This window comes from Lissotriton helveticus, chromosome 7 (genome assembly GCF_964261635.1).
Source record: "Lissotriton helveticus chromosome 7, aLisHel1.1, whole genome shotgun sequence".
Lineage (NCBI taxonomy): Eukaryota > Metazoa > Chordata > Amphibia > Caudata > Salamandridae > Lissotriton > Lissotriton helveticus.
The window spans coordinates 1,291,153,906-1,291,176,165 of NC_136068.1; the positions used below are offsets into that span (position 1 = coordinate 1,291,153,906).

The window sequence follows — 22,260 nt, forward strand, 5'->3', positions numbered from 1 at the left end:
ATGGCTCCCCCTCCAACGTTCCCCCTCTACCCTCTGCTCCTAAATCCTTTTATATCCAACCGTAAGTACATTCCATCTCTTTTACCCCACTATTAGAAAAGCCAAAGCAACTTTATTTATCCAGAGAGTCCAGGTACTCTTTTGCCTTTGTCTCCGATGAGAAGTATCGCGTAATCCCCTGATTGATGATTTTAAGTTGCGCCTGATTGATAAGGTAAGCCTGAATACTATTGTCCTGGAAAGGTTTTATAAGCTGCCTCAGCCTCCAGCGCCTTTCTACCGTTGAGTGGCAGAAATCAGGCCGAACCAAAAACTAGACCCCTCCGCTTGATCTTTTGGCATCCGGCCTTGCTTTATCTGAGATTGTTTGCCGCAGGAGGAAATTTACGAAAAACACTAATATAGCCTGTGGTCTATCACCCTCCTATGCTGGTGTGCGTAGCTTAAACTGAGTGCGATGAGCTCTTTGTATTTCTGCTGCCCAGTTCCACTCCGACAGTTCGGGAAAGGCCGTCTTAAAGAGATCAATGATATATGCCCTGGCGCCAAACCCCTCCAAACACTCCTGGGCCCCCAGCACCCTGAGGTTATTCCTCCTATGTCTATTTTCAAATTCTTCCAGCTTCCACTGGATATCTTTAATTTGTGATCCTTGAGCTTCCGCCAGGGCTATAGCGCTTGCCAATTCTGTTTCAGTTGCCACAATTCTCTCTTCAATATTCGTCACTCTCTCTCCTATGTTTGAGCAAGCTTTAGAGAGCTTCCTAACAACCCCCTGCATTTTCTCATCCCTGCCTGGGCTTTCCGACTGTCTTGTCTTGTTTCCTCCCTCTGCGCAAGGGTAGCTTGGTGTATTATATCCACTGTAGGAGGGATCCCATCAGTTACCGCCGGTGGTTTACTTGAAAGTGGGCCTGATAGTAGTGTAGCCGATGAGTAATCCCATTTCAAATCTTTCCTTCCCTTGTTCTGTGTAACACTTTGCATAGAAGCTTTTTTGGCTGTCAAAGGGCGATCTTCATCACTGTCTTCGGGATCCGTTTCTAAACTTCTGGCCCCCCGGTGATGTACACAGGACGTTATCCGACTACTCCGCTCCCTCTGAAACCGAGAAGAAACAGTCACTGGGCTCCTTATCTAGTTCACCCCTATTTTTATCCGTTGATAAAGTCACTTTATTGGCTTCCGGGGCAGAGATCATGGGCTGCCCTCTACTTTGGTTCTCCTCTTCTTGAACCACTTCTGGTCTGCCCGTTTTGCTATCATTATTCTCTTTCCTTTTACTGCCATTATTGCCCTTATTGCCAGTTCGACCTCTCTCTGCTGCCTCTGCGGTAGCCAAGTGCTCAGGGGGGGGGGCTAATGGAGCATTGACTGCTTCTAAGGGATTATTTTCCTCCAAAAATGTAACAAGGTCATTTTCACTTCCCTTTACTCCAGTGCCATCCGGCCGGCGTGGGGGGCTTCAAACGCGCTTTCTTGTGTCAAAGTACGAATTGGGCTACTGCCCTCTGTACTCCCTACGTCTGGTCCACCCTGGGTCTCCTCCCGGGTATCTGCCAGACTCACCTCTTTGTCCCGGCTCCAAAGTCCGCCTTTCTCGCCTTTCCCGGTGCGGTTCTCAGCGCTTGCGACCGCTGCTCCAGCCTCTGCCCCAGCATGCGATTCCTTTGTTCGCAGGAGTAGCTCCAGTACCGATGGGCCAGCCAGCCGGTTCTTGCCGATTGCTCCGCCTCTTCCTCTCCTGAGTGACGGTGGGTCCGGTGAAAGAATCTGCTGTGGGCATCCAGGGGAACTCTCTGGTGCACCCGGATCCATCAGGGTCTCACCACAAGCCTTTCGAGCGGCCGCCGCCCCTGCCGTCTTAGTGACTGCGGGATTCGTCGCCACCTTTGGAGCCATCACCAGACCGCCTCTCAGTATCCGTTGCAGCAGCCGCGCCAGGTATTCCTCGATAAATCGCCTAACTACTTGCAGCTCAGCTCTGGACCAAGTTGTCCACATTTTATTGCGGGGGTATCGCATAAGGAGGGGGGGGTCCAAAGAAAAACCTGAATTGAATGGTTCTTCCGACTTTTACACGGGTCTCAGATCATATAGACACCCCACTATAGCCAGCTAGTACCGCTGTCAGCCTCCTAAGCAGCCACCATCTTGCCTCTTGAGATACTAATTTTCTCTGTTCCTGAGAGAAGATTATTCCTCGAGGTCTTTTTGTTTGAATGGGGGTATCGAGGAATTCTTGTGCTATCATAGTCCAATTCCCAGAGAAAAGGGCTAGTCTCCCTCCCACCTTTATAGGGGTAGCTGAAGGGTCTTTCAAGGTTCTTACCTGTGGAGAAACCTCTCTTTCTTCTCTCTCCCCGGAAGGGTCATGTACGGTTTCTCTGTCTTTGTGGAAAGATAGATTGGGCTCCATAAAAGGATGTCTGTTGAAATCTTGAGCCTCGTCCCAGAAAGGGTCTAGAGGATGATTGTCCATGGCCCGGTAACCTATCAGATGTATGACGTTACAACGCATACTTTTACAACGCATACCTTTACAACGCATTTTTTACAATGCAACATCCATTACAATGCATTCCATTACAACGCATGCCATTACAACGAATTTTTAAAAACTACCTTTACAACGCATTCCATTACAACGCATACTACCTTTACAACGCATACCATTACAATGCATAACATTACATTGCATGTATGGTAAGTATTGGATAGTGTAGGGGTAAAAATTACTATTCTAACTCCAGGGGGTTGCAACAGTAGGGTAAGTGTTGGATAGTGTAGGGGTAAAAATTACTATTCTAACTCCAGGGGGGTGCAACAGTAGGGTAAGTGTTGGATAGAGTAGGGTAAAAAATACTATTCTAACTCCAGGGGGTGCAACAGTAGGGTAAGTGTTGGATAGTGTAAGGGTACTATACGTTGTAATGACATGCGTTGTAGTGGTATGCGTTGTAGTGTCATGCGTTGTAATGGTTGCGTTGTAATGGCATGCGATGTAAAGGATGTTGCGTTGTAAAGGTTTTGTTGTAATGGTAGTGCGTTGTAAAAATTGCGTTGTAAAGGTTGTTTCCCAACCGACCTCGCATTCGCCTGGCCCTTCCAAAAATGTTGTCTTTAAAAAAGACTTTTTTGATGTCGCGTTGTGACTTCTGAATAGAGCTAAAGGCTCCGACATATTTAGCCATGTCATGAATAAACTCTTCTCCAAAGAGGAGTCCTTGAGAAGAGGGTCCTGCTTTATTCATTAGCTCCATTCGCTTTGGGTCAATTATCAGGAGAGTTTCTTTTCTCCATTCATTCAAAATAGCAGTATTAGCATTGCCAATCAGGCAATTGGCATTCTCTTCCGAGCCAGAAGCTAATGTAGTCTGCTACATGTTGGGAAGGGAATCATTCTGGGAATAAAGGGTGTTTGATTAGCAAGGGATCAAACATATTCTCCCCGAAGGGGTCAGTAAAGCCCATTTTTGAGCCTGAGGCCTTACTTGCCTCTTCAGCGCTTCCCAATGCTTTGTCTCCTAGGTTCTCATCGTCCGAGTCAAAGTTTGATGAACAGGGGAGGTCAATCTCTGCCTCTTCGTGTTTGTCACTGTCAATGTGTATAGGGAATCAAAGTTTGTCTGCAGCTCTTTTGTGATGCCCGAGGCATCAATTTCGTCACAGCCTGAGAAGCGTGAATCATATGTTTTTCCAGTTTTCTTAGACGTTCTAGCCATACCAGTAGGAAGTTCTGCTGCAGCTCTTTTCTTTGGGAACTTAACTGCCCCTTCTTTTGCGCCAAAAGAATGCGCAGTACTGCATTTCAATTTTTTTATTAATTGTCTCATTAAAAGAGTCCATAGCTTTAACCATGGCCTCCCTAACGGCTGGATTCTGGCCTTAGGATCAACATACATAGCCTTAACAGCTCTCATTATTTTAGGGCCAACGCCCCTTCGTTCCAATATCCCCCATAAATACTTCTATGTGATGCAATCAAAGGCCTTTACTACGTCCAGAAGGATCATGGCCATCTGTCCCCCCCCCCCGTGACAGCCTGCACATCAAACAGCGTTATGGCCACGGGGAAACCAGACCGCCAATGACCCCTCCCAGCCTTTTAGGCAAGACCTTAGCATAGATCTTAGTGCCCGTATTTATGAGGGATGTGCGTCTGATACTCATCTGCATTTTTCTGAGCTATACACTTAAGTAGTTCCGCTTTGATGATAAGAATCTTCTGCTGGCTTCCAGCAGCCTCCCTTCCATGAGCATATGTATTTCTTCTGCTCTGACGACTGGCCCACTAACCTCTCATTCTTCTCCCGAGCCTCTTTCTTCAGCCTGGCGGAGAAACTAATCGTCTCCCATCTCAAAGCTGCCTTAAATGAGTCCCACACCGTGTTCCGGGATGCACTACACCATTTCATGTCAAAATAATTTCGGGCCCTGTTCCTTAAATGCTCTACGAATTTGGGATCCACTAGCAATCTCCTCTCAAAAGTCCATCTAGAGTGGGGCCTGTTTAAAGTATCTATTTCATATTGTAAAATTAGTGGACTGTGGTTGGAGATCACTTTTGGTAATTTTTTGATGCCGACTCTCTTCACCTCTGTAGAAGAGATAAGAAAGTAGTCCAGCTCAGTGTATTTCTTAAAAGGGCATGAAAAATATGTGAACCCTGGATTATTAGGCTCTTTAACCCCCCAAACATCCATCATCCTGTGCGATTTAATTAATGAGCTCAGTGCTCGAAATACCTTAGGCTTACGACCTGTATAAGCGACATTATTACCGATATCTGTGAGGTCTGCAGCGATATTAAAATCCCCACACACTACAAGGGGGCTCGGCCAATTCGATAGTACAACCTCCAATTGATCAAAAACCTCAGGTTCATCCTGGTTGGAGCCATAGATTGTACAGAGTGTGAATCCCAACTCAAGTTCCACAAGTGCCCACCTACCTAAGGTGTCTGCCAAATGGCGTCTAGCCCCTCCCAAGCTGGACTTAGCCAATATTGCCACCCCTCTAACAGTAGATGTCTGTGAGGAACAGGCCAGCAGATCAAAGCCTCTAATACTAAACAGATGTTTTTTTACCCAGGGTAGATCAGTCTCCTGTAAGCAAATCATATCTATCTGATTTGATCTAACAAATTGCCCCAGCCTTTGTCTCTTGCTCCAATCATTCAGCCCCCCAATATTAACTGAACAGATCTTAAGCTTCCCCATTATTATCTGCTGAATTATCCCATGTCCTTCGTCTCAGCCCACTCAACTGTTTTACACAAAATGCCTTTAGCAATATACAAACAGTATAGCACCAGGTATTTGCCTTTTTTTCCCCTCCCTTCCATGTGATGTGCAACCCACCACCCCCTTTTCTCCCCGTCCGGCACCCCCGTCAACCCCCCACCCCACCCTCTTCTACCTCAAGTCGTCCCTCCACCCCATTGAGGTTCTCAGACCCTAGTCTGTGCATGTGATGTGCGCAGCACTAGTGACCGGGAGTCCTTTAAAACACTACAATAATTTATAATACACCCTTGTAACTACCAAAACAAATAATACATCTCCAACCCCTCAACTATACTATACCCACCTTTTCCCCCCCATGGCTCCCCCTCCAACGTTCCCCCTCTACCCTCTGCTCCTAAATCCTTTTATATCCAACCGTAAGTACATTCCATCTCTTTTACCCCACTGTTAGAAAAGCCAAAGCAACTTTATTTGTCCAGAGAGTCCAGGTACTCTTTTGCCTTTGTCTCCGATGAGAAGTATCGCGTAATCCCCTGATTGATGATTTTAAGTTGCGCCTGATTGATAAGGTAAGCCTGAATACTATTGTCCTGGAAAGGTTTTATAAGCTGCCTCTGCCTCCAGCACCTTTCTACTGTTGAGTGGCAGAAATCAGGCCGCACAAAAAACTAGACCCCTCCGCTTGATCTTTTGGCATCCGGCCTTGCTTTATCTGAGATTGTTTGCCGCAGGAGGAAATTTACGAAAAACACTAATATAGCCTGTGGTCTATCACCCTCCTATGCTGGTGTGCGTAGCTTAAACTGAGTGCGATGAGCTCTTTGTGTTTCTGCTGCCCAGTTCCACTCCGACAGTTCGGGAAAGGCCGTCTTAAAGAGATCAATGATATATGCCCTGGCGCCAAACCCCTCCAAACACTCCTGGACCCCCAGCACCCTGAGGTTATGCCTCCTATGTCTATTTTCAAATTCTTCCAGCTTCCACTGGATATCTTTAATTTGTGATCCTTGAGCTTCCGCCAGGGCTATAGCGCTTGCCGCTTCTGTTTCAGTTGCCACAATTCTCTCTTCAATATTCGTCACTCTCTCCGATGTTTGAGCAAGCTTTAGAGAGTTTCCTAACAAACCCCTGCATTTTCTCATCCCTGCCTGGGCTTTCCGACTGTCTTGTCTTGTTTCCTCCCTCTGCGCAAGGGTAGCTTGGTGTATTATATCCACTGTAGGAGGGATCCCATCAGTTACCGCCGGTGGTTTACTTGAAAGTGGGCCTGATAGTAGTGTAGCCGATGAGTAATCCCATTTCAAATCTTTCCTTCCCTTGTTCTGTGTAACACTTTGCATAGAAGCTTTTTTGGTTGTCAAAGGGCGATCTTCATCACTGTCTTCGGGATCCGATTCTAAACTTCTGGCCCCCCGGTGATGTACACAGGACGTTATCCGACTACTCCGCTCCCTCTGAAACCGAGAAGAAACAGTCACTGGGCTCCTTATCTAGCTCACCCTTCCACTTTATTGGCTTCCGGGGCAGAGATCATGGGCTGCCCTCTACTTTGGTTCTCCTCTTCTTGAACCACTTCTGGTCTGCCCGTTTTGCTATCATTATTCTCTTTCCTTTTACTGCCATTATTGCCCTTATTGCCAGTTCTACCTCTCTCTGCTGCCTCTGCGGTAGCCAAGTGCTCAGGGGGGGCTAATGGAGCATTGACTGCTTCTAAGGGATTATTTTCCTCCAAAAATGTAACAAGGTCATTTTCACTTCCCTTTACTCCAGCGCCATCCGGCCGGCGTGGGGGGCTTCAAACGCGCTTTCTTGTGTCAAAGTACGAATTGGGCTACTGCCCTCTGTACTCCCTACGTCTGGTCCACCCTGGGTCTCCTCCCGGGTATCTGCCAGACTCACCTCTTTGTCCCGGCTCCAAAGTCCGCCTTTCTCGCCTTTCCCGGTGCGGTTCTCAGCGCTTGCGACCGCTGCTCCAACCTCTGCCCCAGCATGCGATTCCTTTGTTCGCAGGAGTAGCTCCAGTACCGATGGGCCAGCCAGCCGGTTCTTGCCGATTGCTCCGCCTCTTCCTCTCCTGAGTGACGGTGGGTCCGGTGAAAGAATCTGCTGTGGGCATTCAGGGGAACTCTCTGGTGCACCCGGATCCATCAGGGTCTCACCACAAGCCTTTCGAGCGGCCGCCGCCCCTGCCGTCTTAGTGACTGCAGGATTCGTCGCCACCTTTGGAGCCATCACCAGACCGCCTCTCAGTATCCGTTGCAGCAGCCGCGCCAGGTATTCCTCGATAAATCGCCTAATTACTTGCAGCTCAGCTCCGGACCAAGTTGTCCACATTTTATTGCGGGGGTATCGCATAAGATGGGGGGGGTCCAAAGAAAAACCTGAATTGAATGGTTCTTCCGACTTTTACACGGGTCTCAGATCATATAGACACCCCACTATAGCCAGCTAGTACCGCTGTCAGCCTCCTAAGCAGCCACCATCTTGCCTCTTGAGATACTAATTTTCTCTGTTCCTGAGAGAAGATTATTCCTCAAGGTCTTTTTGTTTGAATGGGGGTATCGAGGAATTCTTGTGTTATCATAGTCCAATTCCCAGAGAAAAGGGCTAGTCTCCCTCCCACCTTTATAGGGGTATCTGAAGGGTCTTTCAAGGTTCTTACCTGTGGAGAAACCTCTCTTTCTTCTCTCTCCCCGGAAGGGTCATGTACGGTTTCTCTGTCTTTGTGGGAAGATAGATTGGGCTCCATAAAAGGATGTCTGTTGAAATCTTGAGCCTCGTCCCAGAAAGGGTCTAGAGGATGATTGTCCATGGCCCGGTAACCGATCGGATGTATGACGTTACAACGCATACTTTTACAACGCATACCTTTACAACGCATTTTTTACAACGCAACATCCATTACAATGCATTCCATTACAACGCATGCCATTACAACGAATTTTGAAAAACGACCTTTACAACACATTCCATTACAACGCATACTACCTTTACAACGCATACCATTACAACGCATAACATTACATTGCATGTATGGTAAGTATTGGATAGTGTAGGGGTAAACATTACTATTCTAACTCCAAGGGGGTGCAACAGTAGGGTAAGTGTTGGATAGTGTAGGGGTAGAAATTACTATTCTAACTCCAGGGGGGTGCAACAGTAGGGTAAGTGTTGGATAGAGTAGGGTAAAAATTACTATTCTAACTCCAGGGGGTGCAACAGTAGGGTAAGTGTTGGATAGTGTAAGGGTACTATACGTTGTAATGTTATGCGTTGTAATGGTATGCGTTGTAATGACATGCGTTGTAGTGGTATGCGTTGTAGTGTCATGCGTTGTAATGGTTGCGTTGTAATGGCATGCGATGCAAAGGATGTTGCGTTGTAAAAGTTTCGTTGTAATGGTAGTGCGTTGTAAAAATTGCGTTGTAAAGGTTGTTTCCCAACCGACCCCGCATTCGCCTGGCCCTTCCAAAAATGTTGTCTTTAAAAAAGACTTTTTTGATGTCGCGTTGTGACTTCTGAATAGAGCTAAAGGCTCCGACATATTTAGCCATGTCATGAATAAACTCTTCTCCAAAGAGGAGTCCTTGAGAAGAGGGTCCTGCTTTATTCATTAGCTCCATTCGCTTTGGGTCAATTATCAGGAGAGTTTCTTTTCTCCATTCATTCAAAATAGCAGTATTAGCATTGCCAATCAGGCAATTGGCATTCTCTTCCGAGCCAGAAGCTAATGTAGTCTGCGACATGTTGGGAAGGGAATCATTCTGGGAATAAAGGGTGTTTGATTAGCAAGGGATCAAACATATTCTCCCCGAAGGGGTCAGTAAAGCCCATTTTTTAGCCTGAGGCCTTACTTGCCTCTTCAGCGCTTCCCAATGCTTTGTCTCCTAGGTTTTCATCGTCCGAGTCAACGTTTGATGAACAGGGGAGGTCAATCTCTGCCTCTTCGTGTTCGTCGCTGTCAATGTGTATAGGGAATCAGAGTTTGTCTGCAGCCCTTTTGTGATGCCCGAGGCATCAATTTCGTCACAGCCTGAGAAGCGTGAATCATATGTTTTTCCAGTTTTCTTAGACGTTCTAGCCATACCAGTAGGAAGTTCTGCTGCAGCTCTTTTCTTTGGGAACTTAACTGCCCCTTCTTTTGCGCCAAAAGAATGCGCAGTACTGCATTTCAATTTTTTTATTAATTGTCTCATTAAAAGAGTCCATAGCTTTAACCATGGCCTCAGGGTCGGCCCAAGGCATGTGCAAAGTGTGCACCTGCAGAGGGCCGCCAAACCCCAGGGGCCGCCACGACGAGGATCGGATCGGAAGGATCGTTCCTGGCACTGGCGGCCCCCTGGCAGGATTTGGCGGCCTCCGCAGGGGCGTAACACAGGTCCCCGCAGTGGGGGGGCCTCAGCCCTCCAGGGGGCCCCTCACTTTCGGCAGAACCTAAGGACAGCTTTCTATGCGCAGCACATCACGGACGGTGACGGTCTCGATGTAACCATTTATTATGGGGGGATAATAACACAGTCCCCCGTGTAGTGTCCTAGCATGGACACGTTCTAGTGTTCAAGTGTCTGTATTACACTTTACACCCACCCACCACAGACGTCATGGTGTCACATGACGCTGGCAATAAAAGGGGCCGAGCGCACGTGCTCGGGGCCATTCCCACTACCCTCATCTGGTGTATGTGTCAGGTCATTGCTGCGCCTAACATGCGGGCCTAGGGCCCTCCACTAACAAACCTTTACAATGGCGACGAGGCCGGTAGTGCTGCCCATGCGTGCCACTACCCTCGGCTGATCGAGAAGGAAAAAGGGGAAGAGAGCTGCCCGTCTAGAGGGCATCCCCTGTGGCGAGGCGCAACGCGCCGTGAAGCCGGTAGGCACGTCGGCGCCACACAGCAAGCCGACCGGAGCCCACCCGCGTCGACCGCCACCAACGAGTGCCACCGAAAACAAGCGGACCGCCCAGTGCCCACCTGCGACGGCCGCGTGGCTGAAAACCCCCACCGGAGAGGTACACGGGCCGGGCGGAGCCCACCCGCCGCGACCGCGACGGAGCATCTGGCCCGCCGGCCGAAGGTGAGCCCCACGGGCGAAGTGCCCGCCATAAACTGTGGTGATCAATAAGCAGCGCTAGCGGAGCCTACCCGCGGCCTGCCCGAGTCGTCCCCCGCCCCCGCCGCGTGTGTGCCTAGAAGCGGCGGGGCACAGAGACAAATGGCGGCGTGAGGAAGCGCGGCCGGACCCGCAACACCCGTCAACAACGAGGGGGAGGGAGCGGAGTAGCTAACCGCCTCCCGACCCCCCTCGCGACGTGATCAAGACCAAGCGGAGCCCACCCGCGGCCTGCCGGTGGCATCCCCACCGAGGAAAGACTCTGCAGCGCCAGCGGAGCCTACCCGCGGCCTGCCGACGGCACCCCGAAAGGAAAAGAAACTGCAGAGCCGACGGAGCCTACCCGCGGTCTGCGATGTCAGTGGCAGGTCTCCGCCGCGCAGCGTGTGCGAGTAGAAGCTGCTGCGGCGGGAGACCGGTGAGCAGAGTCTGCAGGGCCGGAGGAGTACCAGCGGCTATATAGGCAGAGCCGGCGGAGCCTACCCGCGGCCTGCCTCAAGTGCACACACCCAGCGAGGAGTGAAGGGGGCGACGCGCTTCCCCTGCCTGCGGGGGAAACGTCACCATTGCTCTCCCCCCCAACCCCCCGCCAGAGAAGCATCGGCACACACCCCCCTGCCCGCGTGAGGACTGCAGAAAGCTGCCGCGGGCCGGGAGGGCTGAGGAAAGTGAAGGCAGGACAGGCGCCGGCAACAGGAGTGTGCCCCCACCTCCTCGTTTCCCCGGCGGGACAATAAAGTGCCTGTGAGCGGCCAGCGCCGCCAATCCTAAGCTGTGCCACACAGAAAAAAAAAAACTTTAAAAACTTGTACCCTGTGCACAGCCACGGAGCAGTACCTCACCACTCACACCCATACTCTCCTGCATACCAGGAACCACACATGGAAGTGCCGGCACACACAACAAGCATGTGAGCATTGACCCCTGATCTCAAATAACGGTGCCTCACTCAGCATGTGCCCAAACAATGTGCCTGTGCCTCTCTGCACCAACAGTATAATATGCAGAATGAGAGACACTCACCAGGTCCCAGCAACAGCTCCAGCTTCCCCTGTGCACTGAGAGACTGAAACAGTAGAGTGCACCTTAGGGAAGACAAGCCCACAAGACAGGCTGCTACCAAGAATCCAGCTTCACCGCCACCCAGTGGCCAAAAGCTAAATTGCACCTACACCAACAAGTACAAAAACAAGCATTGCACAACGCAAGCTCAGTCAACAGCATCAAGGGGCATCAGACTGAGTAGCGCCCCCAAGCAAGCATCTAAACTCCAGCAGCAAGCAAGCATCTAAACTCCCGCAGCAAGTAACTGCGCAACAGCGCAAGTGACACCCACACACACCAGCAAGGAGTCGGCGGCTGCCACTTCCAACGCGACGTGGGAAAAGGCACCAATGCCTCACAAAGCATCCAAGCACTGACGTCTGGAGGAAACGACTGCCAAGCACTAAAAGAACGTCCAGGGAAACGACTGCCGCGATCAAAGGACGGAGAGAGCAGCGACGCCTTGTGGCCACAGGCGCTCACCGCATCATCAACTACTCCCGCCAACGGTCCAAAGCATCAAGTACCCGACGACAGCCAAAGCAGCAAGTACCCAACGTCACGCCGCAGGCGTCCCAGAACCCTGAACAGTAAGTGCGCAAACAACGTGCCACGTGGCGACGCACAGCCACCGCAAGCAGAAAGAAGAATGCATGCAGCGCCATCGCGCAGAACAATCTTCGCGAGCGATCGCCCATCAAGTGCCGACCCGCGACAGATCCATGGCGCCTCCCAGGAGCCGATCCCCAGAATGATCGCCCATCAAGTGCTGACCCACAACGGGTCCCCCAGGAACTGTTGTAGCGCAAAGTCCGACAGGACGACCGAAAGCAACCTGCCAGGCATCGGCAGAAGTGGACCACCAACCGGTCCAGGACGTTCAACCATGAACAGGTCTACAAACATGGACCCCCGAACGTCACCAACAACCATCAAGAAAAGAAAGCATCAAGAAAAGAAGGTTCGCGACACCAACTCTGGCTGCTGAGGAAGAAGGAGAAAGTGTCCCCGACGGGGACAAGACCAGGGGTACACATGCAGGGTGCGCGCACTGCATGGAGGACCCAGGTCAGAAGAGAAGACACAAGATCGGTCCAAGTGATGTCGCGATGCAGAAGGAAGAAAAAGAGAGATCTGAGTGGCACGTCTGCCACCGCGAAAAGGAAGGAAGAAAAGAAGAGATCTGAGTGGCACGTCTGCCACTGTGAAAAGGAAGGAAGAAAAGGAGAGATCTGAGTGGCACGTTTGCCACCGTGAAAAGGAAGGGAGAAAAGGAGAGATCTGAGTGGCACGTTTGCCACCGTGAAAAGGAAGGAAGCATATCCATGTGGCCTGTTGCCACAGTTAAGAGTAGAAGGAGAAGTCAGTGCGAAGCAACATCCCCACAGCGAGCTAACTAAGGAAAGAGAGAGGAGTGCAGGAAGACCACTCACGCTCCCGAAGAGAAGGAAGGCGACAAGTGCCAGGACAACGGTGCGAGGAACACAAGGCCGGAAGAACACCAGTGGCAAAGAAGACCAGCTGACAGACGATGTTTCCGCACACCCAGGATCTGCGGAGAGGAGCAAGCGAGACCGTTAGTGACATCCACCTTTGGGGTCACACGGACACTGGACACATGCCAGCCGTGGTGACCCAGGGGCAGAGGCCTCCGGGACGCAGTCCCCGCGACGAGAGACGGTCCTCCGACGCCCATCCGAAAGGTCCGGGGAGGGCGAAGACATCGCAAGCAAAGACAGAAACCAACAGCTACCTTGGGACGAGGCTGCGGAATCTGAGGTGAGACACATCGTCTCTTCCATACCCCCACTGACGGCGGCGCAGGAACAACTGATGTGGACACATCCAGCCCAGCGCGAATCCGAGAAGAGGACCTCAAGGATATCCCGTGGCAGGGGAACACCGACGAGAGGGGTCATCCTAGTGAGAGGGATGCCTTGCAACGGATCTGCCTTTTGCCAAGTAGGACACAGACTACAAATAAAGCTAAGGCCAAGGCCGGAAATCGTGCATCATTCCCCGGCGAACCACAAGAACTCTAACTGCACCCGTCGCCATGGAAGTGAGCAAAAGAAGGACTGTGAGGACAATTTGGTTGCAAAGTCAGCAACAGACTGTTTCCATCGAGCACCACAAACCGGTGCCACTGTGAACTGATGTTCCCCGCAACAGGTTGAACACCATCTGTGATTCCAAGCAGCGGCGGATTGAAAGACACTGCGGAAGCTGAACACTTTACTGCATCCTGATACGTGTTATTTTCCCCACAGGTTGATTTCTGAATGTGGGTCTTTGCAATTAAAAAATGGGAGGGATGTAGTGTCCTAGCATGGACACGTTCTAGTGTTCAAGTGTCTGTATTACACTTTACACCCACCCACCACAGACGTCATGCTGGCAATAAAAGGGGCCGAGCGCACGTGCTCGGGGCCATTCCCACTACCCTCATCTGGTGTATGTGTCAGGTCATTGCTGCGCCTAACATGCGGGCCTAGGGCCCTCCACTAACAAACCTTTACACCCCGCAGGGGGCCCCACGCTCCAGCCAGAGGCCCCCTCACTCTCAGCAGAGGGAGAGGCAGTGAGCAAGGCAAGCCAGGTCTATAAACAGTGCGTGTGCACACACAGCAGACGGTGACGTGCCTGGGCCTCTGTTTTAAAGATGAATCATGGTGCCGTGCGTGCGCACGCCCTGCCGGCCTGCCTGAGCGTTTTAAAATTAAAATTATTTAAATAGTTGGTGGCGCACACTGCGCAGTACAGCTCTTCTTTATAATTAAGGTCAGTGGGCGTGGTGGCGCACAGTTGTTATCTATTTGTCTGCACGCCGCGGTGCCGGCCGCAGTCTTCAGGGTGGGGGCGGGGTGCCATTGTTGTCTTGCGCATTGTAAAAGTGCGCGTGACTTCAGTCTTCAGTAGTGAAGAAGCCAGAAGGGTGCGGCCGCCGTGTTACTAAAAGAGTACAAGCCCCTTCCTGGCCCAGTCAGTCACCCTTTCTTCTGTTTCCCGCCTCGCTCGCCTTCAAAGCTGCACGCCAGCCAGGCCTAAGGTGAGCGTGCATCGGCACTGGTCATGCAAAACTGTCCCAGTTACAACCCCATATCCGTCGGTTTTTTGAATTCTCCGACGAGAACGCACTGCTTGCTGTGCGTGGGCATGGGGGGAATTTGTACAGGGCCTGTTCCATCCTACTGCTTGTGTGTAAGTCTAACTTGATACCTGCTGCCAGGTTTTGAAGCAATTATACATTATATTGTTGGAATTTAAGAGATTTTAGGAGAACTCCGATATAAAGTCTTCCAGTAGGCCCATCGTGAAAGAACGAGGGCCAGAAAGACAGCTTTCTGGATATGCAACAGAAAGGACATTTTTTTATTGATGTAATCTTGTTCAAAAGTGGCATCAAGGACAGGTTGTTGTCGATTATGATGCTTAAATTCTTTATCTGCGAGACAGGCTCTGGGGAGAACCTAACTGCAATAGCTGCCAATCACGGGCGTAACAGGCCCCCGTGGTGAGGGGGGGGGGCCGAGCTCCATGGGGCCCCCCTCAGCACAGTACCTTACAGTGACACCCGGTCCGACATCTACCTGATGAACGAGCACAGGGAGCAAACAGCGCGCTGCAGCACTCTGGGTCCACAGTCCGTGTTCGTTCTATTTTTTTAACACAGCCCTGCTTCACTAGTGGAAGCTGGCCGTTAAATTGCTTGCCGCCTTAACAAAATATTGAATATGCGCAATATAACAACTCCGAAATTCGCTAGCCGTAGCATTCCAGAATACTGAATTACTACGAAGGAAAAAAAAACGGGACTCCTGCACTTTTTTCAAATGAACACAGTGCTGCAGGGTTGGAACTAAGGTACAACGCTATACATTATAAAATCATTCTCCTAAGTGTGACGCTTATTTTGTGATAAATCAATACAAGGTTGATGCGAAGATGTCTTTCTATAACTTAATTCTGTGTCCCACATTGAACACAACCACATCCTCCCCATTAGGACTTTGTAGAGCGTTTAACTAGCGCTTGAGCTGCAATTCAGGCCCATTATTATATTGGATGTGTGGGGGCAGAACAGCAGTTTGGGTCCCAGGGCCGTCAGTCTTAGCCCTACTACGGTCCGGACCCCCTCTTCGGGGGCCCCACCTACGCTCCCTGCACAGGGCCACCATGAGTCTAGAGCCGGCCCTGATGGCCTTAGTGATTCGAGCTTGCCTTCAAGGTTGGAATCTGGGTTGAGAGACATTGTAGGGGAATAATAATCAATATGTTAAATCAGGTATAATAATTCGATCGCATTGGTGTAACAGCAGCAACTGCCAAATGTTGCTTGCTGTACTTATACGTTTCTTACATGCGTGGTTGTTTCCTATGATCATTCCTTTAATTTTCTTCTTCCCGCGATGCACGATTTAAATGCGCATCGCGGTGGGGAAGGAAGATTGCTGGCATGCTTAGAGCAGCCGGGAGGACACGGAGAAGTCTGGAGTAAGGCCGGGCGGCCGCATAGACAACACGGTATGCAGCAGGGCTCAGGGCAATTAAGGCAGGGACGCGCCTCAGTTGACAGGCCTGGCTCGCGCTCAAAGCACTGCCAGGCAACACCTAGCGATCGTGTCTATTGTTCAAAGGATGCATGGAGGAAAGTGAGCGGTAAGACTCACGAAAAATAGATCGGCGTGGCGTATACACGAATAGAGGCCCAAGAAAGGCAGAATTTGAAGGGTCTAAGAGACTCAGGGGGAAAATAAAAGAAAGAAAAATAGTGACAAATACACAGGTAATGTCTAAATTAAGAAGGTCTTCAGAAGAGACATTTTAGACAAGAAATATGTTATGTTATGTTATTGTCCTTTTGTATAGCGCATGACTCACCCAGGGGCATCTCAGCGCTGCTAAGGTGAGGGAGACTGGAGAGAGAGAGGAGTATCAAAGGCCGAAAGGTTAGAATAGGAAGGCTTTGAGTTGTTTCCTGAAGATCGGATAGGAGGGACATTTGCGTAGGGGCTCTGGTAGTGAGTTCCAGTATTTAGGAGCAATATAAGAGAAAGCTCTGCCCCCCGAACGAATGCATCGAATACGAGGGATCTTTAACAAAGCCATAGCATTTGATCTCAAATTGCGGCAGGAGGACTACACACAGAGTTTCTTTTGTAAATAGACGGGACCTGCACCATTGATGGCTTTGAAAGTGAAACAGCAGATCTTAAAGAATGATCTCTTTTTCACTGAAAGCCAGTGAAGTTCTCTGAGCAGTGGGAGCGATGGAGATCCTGGAGGATGATTTAAAACAATCCTTGCTGCAGTATTTTGGATGACTTGAAGTTTCGCTATCAGAGTTTCACCCACTTCTGCCAATAGGGCGTTCCCGTAGTCCAAGCAACTCACCACCATCGCCTGGACCACTGTTCTGCGATGTTTCACTGGCAGATATGGGATAATTCTGCGAAGGAGGCGAAGGCTGTAGTAGCAAGAGCCAATGATGTTTTCGCATAGTAGGGTCAATAGGACCCATTTATGTGATAAACAACTACAGGCTGGTAAACATATAAATTGTATAAGCACGAATAAAGTGAGGGTACTTATCTTGTTGAGCCGCAGCAACAAAGAAGGAAGATGGATGTGTGCTCATGCTCTATATACTTAAATGGAATGTTGTTTAAAGTTCTATATTCTCTTCATTGTTACTGCTGAGTTGTGGCAATAATGGAGATTTGCATAATGTTGGCATCCTTGTCATGCCATAAAATTAAAACAACAGGCACAAAGTGAAAACAAGTCAAGAAAACTGTAAAGCTGTCTACGCTATCCCTAAATAATTTTTAATAACAAAAGAAGCCAGAATTGCTATGTTGAAAAATGAACAATACATTAACTATTACTTATTTACTACCACCTGGCTCCCCATTAATATCAAATGGTGCACAGATCGTCGGCCGGTATTATTTTCCGACAAAAGTAACTGCGCTCTATCTCATTCTCACATGACCTGAGGTGACTGTACAACCATGATAACAGTTAACATAATCATCAAAAAGTCCAGACTACAACAAAACATTATATTCCGTTTTGCAAACTTTCTCTCTCTATTATGTTCAAGCTGGGATAGTGCCTTGTAGTAATGAGGTTGTATTACTAGATGTGTGGGAGGAATCTAGAATGTGTAGAATGCAATGCTGCTTCATGGAATGGGTATTAATAAAGGGGTTTGGAATGTGTTGCCTCATTCTGGTGGAGTTTGTGTTGCTGCTGTGGGCATCCTTGTATTACCGATTTAAATTAGCAATAAAGAAGGAAATCATACATCTGTGTCTGAGTGCGCTACTACACAGATTTTGGTGACAAGCTGGAGAATGACGTGACAGTGCAGAGGAAGCAAAAGAAAATAATGCGAGACTTGGACTTTTTTGAATATTTGATGCAACCTTGTTCCAAGCAAGTATATGTTCATATGTTTTGGCTGTGTAGTGAAAGGCGAGAAAAGAACGAGCATCGGAGCACTAAAATTGACATAGTGCGGCCTTCTGATTATGCACTTACCAACAAATTACATCCAACGGCCACCATGGTAGAATTTTTTATTTTGAATATCGCATCTTCAGCACAAGAATCGTTGTTCATTGCAGAACCATCCACGCAAGCTGGCTGTAATCACTCAGTCATATATGACGCTCAGGCGGAGAGTGGTGTTACTTATGTTTAATGGTTCAAAAAGGCAATATGACGGGGCACATTCCTGAGAGAGGTGTCTCTACACCTCAACTGGGAAAAAATTGTCTTATCAGTGCCAGTTCCCTCACTGTACACCTGTGTGGCTCTTTCTCTCCAGGGTTCCTGGTTCTGGAAAGTCGTTTCCTGGTTCTTCATGTCCCGTCAGAAGAAGGGGACTAACATACGTACCTCAAACATACGTACCTCAAAGTAAGCACATAAAAATAAATAAAGGTCAGGCGTCTGTGTCTTATTCCTGTGCACACATTAGTCCTTCACCATCACCCAGGCGTGTTGTCGTGCTTTTCCATGCAGAATGCTCTATACACCAGTGGATGTAACAAAACCTACTTGTGCTCCAACCTCCACCTACCAAGCGTAAGAAAATTCAGGAAGGGTATTTGCCTTGAGCCACGGCCCTCCAGGGTCGTGGCAGAGGAAGTTGTGCCGCCCTTCTCTCCTCCGGGACGGATTGACTGGATGGCAGTGCCTTTCGGCGTCAGTTCTCTTGGTCCTTTGGTTCTCTGGTCCTTCCTGCCAGCTCCCCGGGGCCTCTTTCTCCTCCCTGCAGTGTCGACGTATCTCCTCTGGACTCGACAGTCGCTGTTGGCTCCCCGGCTCCCCGTGGTCCGTTTCTCCTTTTTGCTGTCCTCCATGTTCGCACTTCCCCACATCGGCCGTTCTCTCTATCCCTTTGCTGCTTCCGCCTTTTTGACACGTCTGCATCACGTCTCCTGGGCCGCTGGAGCACTGCTCTCATTTTCCTGAAGCCACACCTCCGGCGCCATGTTAAAAATCCCGCCCGGGAGAGGTGCAGGATTACACTGCCTTTCCTCCAAGTATGGACGATCCGGCCATACCGACACCAAACACCGAGACAAAAAGACCATGTTCCCTTGGGACCTTCCTGGGGAATGGAGTGCCTGAAAAGAGAAAGGCTTTAAGGATAAAAACCCAAAATATACCTTTGGATTTGTGTCCTTATGGGTGGCGAGCCAGGTAAGTGGGGCAGGGTCTAGTATCAGTAAGAAAGTACGTCCTAGCAAATAGTACCGCAAGGCTTCCATGGCCCATTTAATGGCCAAGCATTCCTTTTCCATGGTTGCGTAGTGCACTTCTCGTGGAAATAGTTCTCACCTAAGGTAAAGGACTGGCCAAAGATCCCCCTGTGGGTCAAGTTGGGACAACACTGCCCCCAAGCCGCGATCAGATGCGTCCATTTGTAACACTAAAGGCTTATCAAAACCTGGACACATTATGACAGGGGCCCGACACCACAGTGTCTTCAGCATCCAGAAGTCCTCTTGTCCTCATGTCCTCTTGAGCAGTAGTCCACTCTATTTTGTGGTTGGGTTGTTGGTTTGTCAACAAGTCTGTGAGGGGGCAGGCCATGTCAGAAAATTGAGGGATAAATTGCCTATAATAGCCTACTAGCCCCAGAAATGCTTGTATGTCCTTTTTAGTTATTGTCCTCTTTATCTCCTGGATAGCCTCTAGCTTGTTATGCTGTGGTTGTAATGTTACTGTCTGTATGGAACAGCCAAAATATTCTATTTGGTCAGTCCCCAGGGTTGTCTTTTTAGAATTCAGGGTTAGCCCTGCCCGGTGAAGAGAGGAGAAGAGGCGCTGCAAGTGTTGTTTGTGCGTTTCCCAATCAGGGTTATACACAACAATATCATCAAGATACCCTACTGCATATTGTTGATGAGCTTGTAACAGCACGTCCATTAATCTCTGAAAGGTTGCAGGGGCTCCATGTAGACCAAAGGGCATAACTTTAAAATGATATAAGCCAAAGGGAGTGGAGAATGCAGTTTTCTCTCTAGCAGAAGGGTTGAGGGGGATTTGCCAGTACTCTTTTGTGAGGTCAATAGTGGACATTACCTGTGCTCCTCCCAGTCTTTCTTTGAGTTCGTCGACTCTGTGAATGGGATAGTTTCAAACTTGGAATGCGCATTTAATTGACGAAAGTCAATACAGAACCTGAGGCTCCCGTCTGGTTTGGGAACCAACACTACTGGTGAACACCAGTTGCTATGGGAAGGCTCAATGATATCTGCTTACAACATGGCCTCTACTTCCTGTTCTACGGCCTGCCTTTGTGCGGCCGGAATACGATTGGGTCTCAGCTTTATCACTTTCCCTGCCTCTGTCTTGATGTCATGTGTGACAAGTGAGGTTCGTCCAGGTTTGCTAGAACTCAGGCCTAGGAAACAGTCTAGTAGGTCATACAACTGATATTTCTGGTCAGGAGTGAGTTTCTCCCCAGTATTGGGTTGTTCCCCAGATGCTTCCCTAAACGGTTGGTTTGGTATCTCCATATGTTTGTTAAGAGCGACGTAGTTGGCAGACACAGATGTGTCCCCTTTCTGAGGGGTGGGGCTTCCCATTTCTTCAAGAGGTTGATATGATACACCTGGCCCCTAGGCCCAGTCCGCGGAACTGCCACTCTGTAGGTAACAGGTATTAACTTTTCCAATACTTGGTATGGCACTTGCCAGGTCGCTAGGAGCTTCTTATCTGAGGAGGGTAGAAGATTCAATACATTGTCCCCTTTTGTCAATTCCCTTAAGTTCGCACACAATCGTAATAGGTTTCTGTTTTTGTTGTGCCCTCACCATATTATGAAGGACCTCCTCCCACAAGCTAGACAGAGTGGTCTTTAGTGCAACAGTATATCCTAACAAAGTCCTCACTTCGTCCTCTTCCTCGGTCCACTGTTCTGCGGCCATGTCCAAAAGGGTGCTCAGTCGTAACCCAAATAGTAATTCAAAAGGGCTAAACCCCGTAGACTTTTGTTCATGCGTCCTGATCGCAAACAACACCAGAAGGAGTTTGCGGTCCCAATCCTTTCCAGAGTCATTGATATACTTCCTTTAAGATTGTTTTTATGGGAGGAGGAGCCTAGCCGCAACCATGATGGCCGCTTAAGTCCTCGGCTCCGCCGACCCTCTCGCTTTCCGCCCGCATTGTACCTTATCCTGTATTTTATCCTCTATATGAACCGAGTTATCAGGACCGGGAAGTGACCCCGCTTCTAATGGTGTGTTACCCGGCGTCTCTACAGCGGCGGAGGTGGTGGGATGTCCTCGCCTCGTCCCGGCTCCTACTGGCGGTGAGACCGGGTCTTTGTTCGTGAGGGATGGCCAGCCTCGATCACAGCAGCGGCGGCCTTCTAGGACGGAGAGGAATCGGACGGCCGGACTGGGTTGCCGCACTGCGCTTCCCGCTGCGGGGATCCACTCTGCTCCGCGAGTCTGCACGCCTGAAAGGTATCGCGGCTGCATGTGATACATTGTATCGTCTCCCCGAGACAGCTCTCTTATCTCTCCCTACACCGTGGTGGGAGCCATTTTGTGGGTCGCACGCTCCGCACTTACACCTGATCACCCTGGGCAGCTGCTGAAGCTCCAAGTGAGAACCGGCATTACATCAGCGCTGTAAGTGGTGTCGAAATGGAATCTGCTGTTCCTGCACCTCTGGCTCGGTTGTACTATGCGGAGAATCAGCGGAGTGACCAGATGGTGGCGGTGAATGCTGGCGGTCAGCCTCGAGGGCTATTACATGCTTGTGAGCCTCGGGTGCAGAGGAATACGGCATCCTTTCGTCTTGGGACACCGCTGATGATCAGCGATATTCTGGACGCTCTTGGTGCTTTACGCAATGCCCTGCACGATAGTGCCCAGGATCTGGGGAGCCGGCTAGATGCTATTCTAATTAATGTGCCCTCAACTGGACGTGCTTGCTCTCGAGTGCGGGGCGCTGCGCCACACCCTGTTACCGATTGCAGTGGACTCCCTATCCGGGTCAATACTGAGGCGTCGGAGGAGCGGGGTCGAGCTGTCGCTGCGGTGTCGACCACAATGGTCGTGAAGAGGTCTGATGTCAGTGGATTTTTGCGATGGCTGGGAAACCGTCTCCGGACGCCATGTCTGGCTACTCCTTGGTGGTATGATGGCGTGACTCCCCGTCCCTTCCTGGAGCTGATTCTACTATTCTGGCCAGCCGGCCTTTGGGGATTGCTACTGTGCGTTGCTTCTCTCTGTACCGTGACTGGACACATTGCGTTGGTTTGGTCGGACTTTGTTGGACGGCATCCTGTTCTTATGTGGCCCTCCCGCATCCCTAATTCATCTAAG

At 49.8% G+C, this 22,260-nt stretch overlaps 1 protein-coding gene across 1 annotated transcript in view; it reads right to left on the minus strand.

Annotated features, from left to right (window-relative positions):
- Positions 1-11,406, minus strand: part of RECQL5 (RecQ like helicase 5) — a 912,465-nt gene extending 901,059 nt beyond the window's left edge. Inside the window, exon 1 of the mRNA XM_078654536.1 lies at positions 11,384-11,406. The gene's annotated coding sequence lies outside the window, so the exon portion shown is untranslated. The remainder of the gene's footprint in view (positions 1-11,383) is intronic.
- Between the last annotated feature and the right edge of the window lie 10,854 nt (positions 11,407-22,260).